General features: G+C 43.5%; 1 long non-coding RNA gene across 3 annotated transcripts in view; it reads right to left on the reverse strand.

The window, feature by feature from the left end:
* Positions 1-8,600, reverse strand: part of LOC109511937 (uncharacterized) — a 204,860-nt gene that overhangs the window by 88,678 nt on the left and 107,582 nt on the right. Inside the window, exon 1 of one of the 3 annotated variants that reach the window (XR_002167418.1) lies at positions 6,438-6,676. The exons of the other annotated variants lie outside the window; for them this stretch is intronic. This is a non-coding gene — a long non-coding RNA (uncharacterized LOC109511937). Of the gene's footprint in view, positions 1-6,437; positions 6,677-8,600 lie in introns of those variants that run through there. 3 annotated transcript variants of the gene reach the window in all.

Below are 8,600 nucleotides of genomic sequence, written 5' to 3' on the forward strand. Positions count from 1 at the left end.
TATATATATATATATACGCATGCTATAATAATGCACATGCGGCTCATTATTAGCGCTCTGACAGTATCAATGTGGTCATGTTGGATTTCATTCGATTATGCATGTGTACCAAGTAACGCATCGGGCAAGAGTGTATGTATGAGATGATGCAGAAGATAAGTGCTTCACTTTTTTTTTTGATGATGATTAAGAATATCATGGCCTCTGGCATGCTTTCCTTGCATTGTGCGGGGCTTGAAAACGAACTTAAAGCTCATATCTTAATGTACACACCTCATAAAACATGTAACTTGCTGCATCTGCAGTCTTATAAGTTACTGTCCTTGGCATTATTCATGGCACTTGCGGTGCAGTAGATTCGGTAGAGTGCGTATAAAGCTGTCAGAATACGATGAAAAAAAGTTAACTGCTTCCATATTTAGGGAAATGAATAGCAGCTGAGATTTAAGAAAGATGTGCATGATAAACACAGTCACCAATTTTTAGGACCCGGGACTTGTTCGGCTAAAACGGGAATCAAATGGAACTACATGACGTGCCAAGTCTTGTTTACGTGTGAAAATGAGTTACTTTTCTGTACAGCGCTTGCGAAGCTGGCAACCAACCAGTATGCTATGATTCAGAGTGTCGATGGAACGTCACGACACATGCATTGTGGATGGACTACATTTACATTCAAGATTGAAAAGAATAGCAACATGCAAGTGTAGCAACTCATAAATAAGAAAGCCACAACAACTCCCAACATCGAACTTCACCCGTCGTGATTCAACCCACAAAGACAGAAAAGCAACGTTAACATTACAGCACTGAGGCATCTGCTCAACCAATAAGCGACCAGTCGTGATAGCATGATAGTCGAATCAGGATGCTTGGAGGTACCTTGTGGCTTTATTTCTCTTTGCCGGTGGAAAAGTGCCACAACGGAAGTGAACCACTGTTTAGCTAAGTATCCTGTAGGGAAAAGAAATCAGGTGTATACTCCCCATAGCCTTGCAATGCACTCTGATGGCACTAGCATGAAGGCGAGCGGCCATCGAGATGAGTGGCAATGTATGAGCAATAATCTAGTCATTATATACTACGCACAGCTTGTAGGTGTATATTATGTAAATTTATGCCATATTATTCATTAGTGGGGTTTGTTCACCGTGAATTTGCATTTGAGGGACGTTCCAATTGTTTACGGTTAGCATTTACGTACAGCGATTAGCGCATTAGCTTGCGAACGTTAGCAACACTAGCGTAGTCAGGCGTTCGTCATGTGTCAGACAAGTGGGGCACATTGTTTTACCACGTTTTACTTTGCAATAACGTGTAAGTGTTTTTATGTGCGTCTGTTACAGTTTTACACCTTCTTGACTCGCCTCGACGGTGAATAAATTGCGAGAAACATCAACGGGTGTGGTCATTGAAGGAGTTATCTGTCTGTCTAGCCGCAGCGGGGACGTGGCGAGGGCAGAACTACGCAGTCTTTTTTTTTAATCTTAAGAGGTTGTTTATCTGTTACAGACCCTACACATGAATATGAAATATCTGCCATGAAAACATCTGATCGTACTTTGTGTGGTGTGCTCCCGATAATGTAGACCTCCAAGACAGAAATCTTACACGATCAAATGTGATTAATAATAGTGAAGAAGAAGAAGAATTGACAGGAAAAATAAGACGGTTGCAAAAATTCTGGAGACAGCATTGAAATGGATTTAATAGCCTACTGAGCGAGTATGTGAGTTGTCAAATTAAATTTCCGGCTGGTATTATTGTCCTTTATGTTCGGGGTTTTTGCTTCTATTGAGCACGTCTTATATTTTAACATTAGCGCGTATCCTATTAACACACATCAGACCAAAGGATAATCTTATGAAAGATCCTTATTCAACATTTAATCTGTCTTTTGATGTCCTTGGTCAGGAATAGGCAGAATCAGGACAAAAACAAACAGTCTGATTATGTGTATAACAGGCCTATGTCACATACCGTATGTGCAAGTCATAAGTAAGCCTCAAGTCCTAACCGTAAAGTTTCAAGCAAGTCCCAAGTTACTGTGGTCGAAATCCTGCCAGCCTGTTCAAATCCCCTCCAAATGTCAAGCAAGTTGCGTCATTACAGATCTGCAGCTTTTAGATTTTTAGCTAAGCAAGAATTAATCCAACTAATTCATCCATAAAAGGGGGTTGGGAGTGCACCATGTTAGGCAAAATCATTATTGGCTACACCGAACAGGATGGCAAAGTAACAATAGCAAGCGACCTGCTAACAGAGTGTAGCACTGAACAGTGAGCAATGGATTTACTCATTTGTGTATGCCAAGGCCGAGATGGAAAATATGAAAAGGTACGGAAGAGTGAACGAATCACACATCAATTTGTTGATGTGAAAGAGATTGGCAAAAAGGGGCCCAGATCAGCTAACACCTTACCAAGTGCATGCTGACGATGAGGATTATGATCGCGGTTTATTATGTAGTGTTCGTACAATGTAACGGAATTGAACGTGTAACTTGTCATTGCTGAGTACTTACTGCATGCTTTTTGCAGTACAAAGTAAATAAAGTGGGCAGGAATTGGCAAAGAGGAATTTATGAGTGCAAACAAAATGGCAGTGAGCTATTTTTTTCAAACAATAAATACTTCATAGATTTAAGTAAATAAGATATACACGTTTGAATACGACAAAGCGTTGACGTCTTTGATTTAACTTCCCTTCAAGTCTAACTCACTTCAAGTCATACTTGAGTCTTCCACCTCTGCCACTACGCCTCTCTGACACGTCTCCTATTAGCATATCTCCGATACACGGGTAAGGCTGCCCCATTGATTGCCATCCGGTCCACCGCCTTCCTCTTCGCCGCTCCGAAATCCTTCAAAAATCACCTGAGCTCCTCAAAGCAGTGCTACTCGCTAATTACTCTCTCACGCACCCCTTGTGCTCCCTTTAGCCGTCGGCTAGCGCTAAAATAATTTGCATCAATAGTCCTTTAACTTGAGACGAATCCTAAAGACACAGCAGTCTGCCCTGGCTTATACTATCAATGACAATGGGTTAGCGTGAATTTCTCCCCATTAAAGTCCCTTTGTGCCAACGCCATGCTCTTTAGGGACAACGCCACATTTGTCCTCTTCATTAATGTCACTTCCCTAAAGCAACACATCATCACAGTGTAAAGCTTGGTCAAACTGTAATTGAAAAGGCCCAAGGGGAATTCCTGAGGTTTTTGTACCATGGGAAGAGTAGGGGGGGGGGGGGGGAGAAGTATCCCCCTTCACCCTAGCCACTCTACATCCATCAATGTTGAGTTGGACCCTTGGGGGTCTCTAGGAAATAACACATAGAGAATCATGTCAGGTACACCCAAATCTGGCGAGGCTGCGTGGCGTTGCAGCGAGTCTGATGCGAACACGCTGGGCGAATGGAGCCACTTCAAGAGGGGGCCGCGATCAGAAACAGAAATCCTTCCTTCAGATGTGGACTTCACAGGATTGATTACACAGCCGCCTCGCCATGCATACTGCAAAAGATAAAATTAAACACTCGCGATTACGCACCGCTTTGAAACCTCCTGGATCATGATCAGTACCTTCCTTTTTTTCTCTCTCCTCTTTTTTTTTCCAAGCCGAACTTCAAACGGCAGAGATTTGATAAAGTGAGCAAAAAAAAAAAGTACCTTGCAACTAAACTGTCGCTTAATGAAACGTGATAGTTTTGAGAAAGCAAAGACAGCAAGACCTCTTTGCGATGTACTTTTCTTTTTTTGTGTGTGTGTCAAATCTGACGCGTCGTCGTGTTCTTTAGGTGCGACGATCAGAGCACCTGACATCCTTGAACAAATGTTTCCAAAAAAAAGGATTTGGTAAAATGTGAATAATTAAACGGCGGCATTAAATTGTAACAGATAATTTCGTTAAGATGCCTCAGAAGTACAGAGAGGGACGCGTGAGGATTTAAAAAAAAAAGAAGAAAAAAAGTCTTGCGCGAAGCAAACGTACGAACACGACGAGGTGCCCTTGCCGGTAAAAGGAGGACATTGCGATTCAATGCGTGGAATGGCGGAGGGGTGGGGTGGGGGTGGGGGGGTTGACTTTACAGTCATTCACTCTGTTGCATCTCACTACACTTTCCAACAACAGCAGCCTTCATACTATGTGTCAACAAACACCGGCAAGACGGCATCAAGGTCCTTCCGGGTGACTTGTTTATTCGAGGCACGACTTAAACGTGAAGCACATCCTGAGTCGCTGAGCTCATAGGAGACCATTAGAGTAGATTTCCCGGAAAGTGTGCCTCATCACCTACTGTCAAGAAGTGGGTGAAGTCGGGCAAGGCACGAATGATGATGATGATGATGATGAAGGAATGGAAGAAAGGAAAAAGGGCATCTTTTTAAGAACCATCCGCAGGGGCAAACTGCGATGCTTCAAAAAAGACAACCATGTATTAGATATGAGGAGGGGCGGAGCCTTTGCCGGTGAGTCCAACTCATTGGCTGCTCGTTTTTTTTTTTTTTTTTTGGTGAGGATATGGTAACACTAGTTGAGAGAGAAAAGTCTTCTCGAGGCTTCTCCTACACTTCCGTACAGACTCGTGCTGAGATTTTGTCTTTTTCACGCCCAGAATTGTTAACTCGATCCCCGCGCTGGTTGGGTTTCTTTTCTCAAAGTAGAACGGAACCCGAAATATGTCACAACAAAACGCATGAGGTATCTCTCTTCTCTTATTGGTCTCAAGAATTGAAATGCGGACATTTGCTCGTTTGAGTGACACAGCAACATGGAGCAAAATTGACATGTATCGACTGTCAAAGCCGAAGCGCTCTTGATGGGAACGTCTTGAGCCAATTATCCCGAAGAAGACGCGTTGCCATCAGATGGCCTGCTGAACCTAAGACATGCGGTTTTTTTTCCATCTCTTCTGTTTACTACCTCTGGGTGTGTCATTATTATGTCATGTGGGGCAGCAGGGCTGTCGTGACAATTGATCACTCTCATTTGGCTGATAGCTTGTGAATCAGCTCAGGGCAAGAACGAAAAGTGACAAAAGTTGATCAACAGTGACTCGTCCTTACAACTTGGTTCATTTTTGACATATCTCCTTTTGTTTTTGGACAGAAGAGGAAAACTTACTCGTAACACACAGCAAACCAGAAGATAATCACTCAGGATAATCTTTAAGCGACACCCGATTTGGGTCTGTAAGAGGAAAAGAAAAAAAAAAAGGGCTGAAATTAGTCGTAATTATCAGTATGCGTGTATGCTGCTCACGGAATGAAGTAGCTATCATTCTGTCAATTGTCCACCATGCAAAACGATCTACAGTTTCATTAGTTCTAAATAATGCACCCTAAGATCTCTGCATTAGGATACAGCAGAAAAATAAGCATACCGTTGCCTTAAACAAAAAGCACACAAAATAATCTGATCCAGATCCATAAGTATGATCCACAAGGTTTTCAGATACTTTCTCGACCACTACTACAACTCTCCAAATGTTTGCAGAAATGGGACATATCCTTAATACCTTTTTGAAAAGCTGACATCTGAGACATCTTGTGATGGCTCTCATTTGATCAGTGGCAGGACAGTCATTTGGTACCGAGGCCCTCAGTGATGACTTTAATGAATTAATCCACCCCTCAATGCCAGCACACGTTGCAATTACAGAAGCCAACAATACGTATGAAAAAAGTGCAAAAGAACAGTACACATATAATAAGTGCCATAAACCTTATCTGGAGCAGGTTCTGAATCCTCATTTATCTGATTTTGAAAAAAACCCATCATACTCACCATAGATGTTGATTCTTAAATGTACTCATATACAATTGCTCAAGATATGTTTTACCAGTCAAAGTTTATTTTAGTTTGAGTCTGAGCTCCCCCACCGCTGCATTAGATTGTGCAGTTCTACTGTCCCTAATGTAGTGGCTGCATACCGCCATTGTGTACGGTGTGTAAACAAACCCTTACAGTGGCGACCCTCACATTGTCACGCAAGCGCCTTAATTGAGAGAACAGCTCAGACGCGAAGCAGATTACTTTCGCCAAGAGCGGCCGACGTGAGCTCTACGCAGATCGCCCTTTTATTCCATTGTTTCATCCTTTTAGGGATTATTAAGAGCTTCATAATTATTTTACAGCAGAATTTTCATTATGCATTGTTGACAGGGTCTCGAAAACCCGAGCTACCATGTACAAGGACGTGGGGGGGGGGGACGTACAGGAAGCTTCACGCGATGAATGGAAACGGATGAGATCCAAGACAAAAAAGGGGAAAAAAAGAGGTTTAGCACCGAGGGGCGGATGAAAGACGAAGACGGTTGGGGCAGCAGCACCATTGGCTTAATCTGAGGGATGTTCGGGGGAGTCGCCATACATGCAGTCAAAAAGACATTCAGCCTGGCCATTATCGTCACTTAAAGTCAAAGCCGAAGACTGTACCTCCCCCAACCGTCGCCAAGTGAGCCCTCAAAACCCCGCAGACGCCGCCCAGCGTACATTACGCAGGATGTCACGCGCCGTTATGATGATGCAGAAAATCCAAAGAGCTGCTGTGACAAATGGGTCCACCGGCTCCCCGCCCGACGCACAGCTGGGGCTTAAACGCGGCTTGGAAGAAACGCAACACATAGGCGCCCCAAACGGAATGGCTTTATTTACATTAGCTTGACGTAACGCCCAAAATGGCTGCCTGTCGCTAGGCAGAACGCGCCCGTGTAAAGATGGCGGGCCCAAAGTCAAGCGGCGAAGTCGCAGAGCGAGGATCGTCGCGCCTGCTGGGGAGAAGGGCGTGGCCCGTTTTGCTGACTTGACACGCCGCCGACTCATCTTCTGTAACCGAAATGTTTCACACGGTCACGATGGTTTGTAAGAACAATCATGACAACGGAATATCTAAAACACGTAGCAAGGTGGGTTTTTTTTTCATTTTGCATAAAATGACATTTTAGCACTTCGATTGTGTCTTTTCGTTGTGAATATCACAAAAAAGGTCATAATTGAGCATATTTTGATTGGAAGCACCTTAAAGATTGCTTGCAACATCAAAAGAGATGCCAAAATCTCCAACAAGACAATCCCTCACTAACCATCCTATATATGATGATATTAGGAAATATTACCATCCCAGTTACTCAATTTGTTGTAGTTATAGTATTTAGCGGTGTCGAAATGCTTCTAATATTGCAACAACATCAGAAAGGCAATATATTGGGAACCCCTCTCAGCAAACTACCACGACAATAAACATATCGCCAGCCTAATAGTGTGATTGTCCAAGTAAAAATAGTTTTTGGGGGTGGGGGTGGGTGACTTAGGCAAATATGCTTTTAGGCTAACAATAGCTTTCGGATAATATCTCTCAAGCTACATTGAAACTGAGCATTTATACAATTTTTAAAGGCAGGTTTTTGTTCAACAAAAGAATTATTCTAGTTCACTGACAAAACCCAACTTCATTTGTTGACCTTATTTAACATGAGAAAGCCCAAAACTATTAGAACATTCGTCAGGTCTGTCAGTCTGCAGGCAGCATCAATCACTTTATCTTGATCTTACAATGCACAGTGACATGTGTGTGAATACCAAGAGACTGTCGGGCAAAGCAGCTCCCAAAATGCAAAAAGCGCATCAATAACATGTAAACGTGCCTGCAGATGTAACCCAAAGCGTCATGCTGCTCGACATTCAGCCAATCAGAATGCAGAAACAACCTCATCACCCGACCCCTCCCTCTTCTCACATGCTGTATCATCTATCCATCCATCCACTTTCCGATACACTCATCCTCACAAGGGTCGCGGGGGGTGCTGGAACCTATCCCAACTGTCTTCGGACAGTAAGCGGGGGACACCCTGAACCGGTTGCCAGCCAATCGCAGGGCACACAGAGATGAACAACTATCTGCGCTCATACTCGTGCCTAGGGACAATTTAGAGTGTATAAGCCTCCCATGCATGTTTTTGGAATGTGGGAGGAAACTGGAGTACCTGGAGAAAGCTCACGCGGGCCCGGGGAGAACATGCAAACTCCACATAGGGAGGCCGGACCTGGAATTTAACCCGGTACCTCTGCACTGCGAGGTCGACACGTTAACCACTGGACCAGCGGGCCGTCATGCTGTATCATAACTTTCAATTAATCACCATCTAGACACATGAGATTAGATTTCATTACGTTGCAAGGCACTCGGGAAGAAATGTCTGAACCATAAAAAGTTTGCTGTACGGTGGTCAGAAGGTTAAATGAGGAATCCTTGTCATAACTTGGTATGAATGGAAACTGGGAAATTAATTCATAAACAGTCAACACCGCAGGGAAAATCGAACATACTTTTCCGCTTGTCACTCAACTGAATGCTTGAATATTTTCTCGGGCCACTGTAAGCGAACGCTTCAAAGATATGTTAAAATGGGACACTTTTGACCTAGCATCTTTTTGATGGAGGGCCATATAATGACACAGACGTCATCCACGTGTTTCATGGCGTTAAAAATGCTGACATGCGACAGGTACAAAGTTTGGCTGCCGGCAAGTGACCTCATTTGTCAAATGTGCAGCCAGTGCGGTCACTGCAATACCACACACACACACACACACCAACCC

This window comes from Hippocampus comes, unplaced genomic scaffold, assembly GCF_001891065.2.
Source record: "Hippocampus comes isolate QL1 unplaced genomic scaffold, H_comes_QL1_v1.1 scaffold381, whole genome shotgun sequence".
NCBI classification, from domain to species: domain Eukaryota; kingdom Metazoa; phylum Chordata; class Actinopteri; order Syngnathiformes; family Syngnathidae; genus Hippocampus; species Hippocampus comes.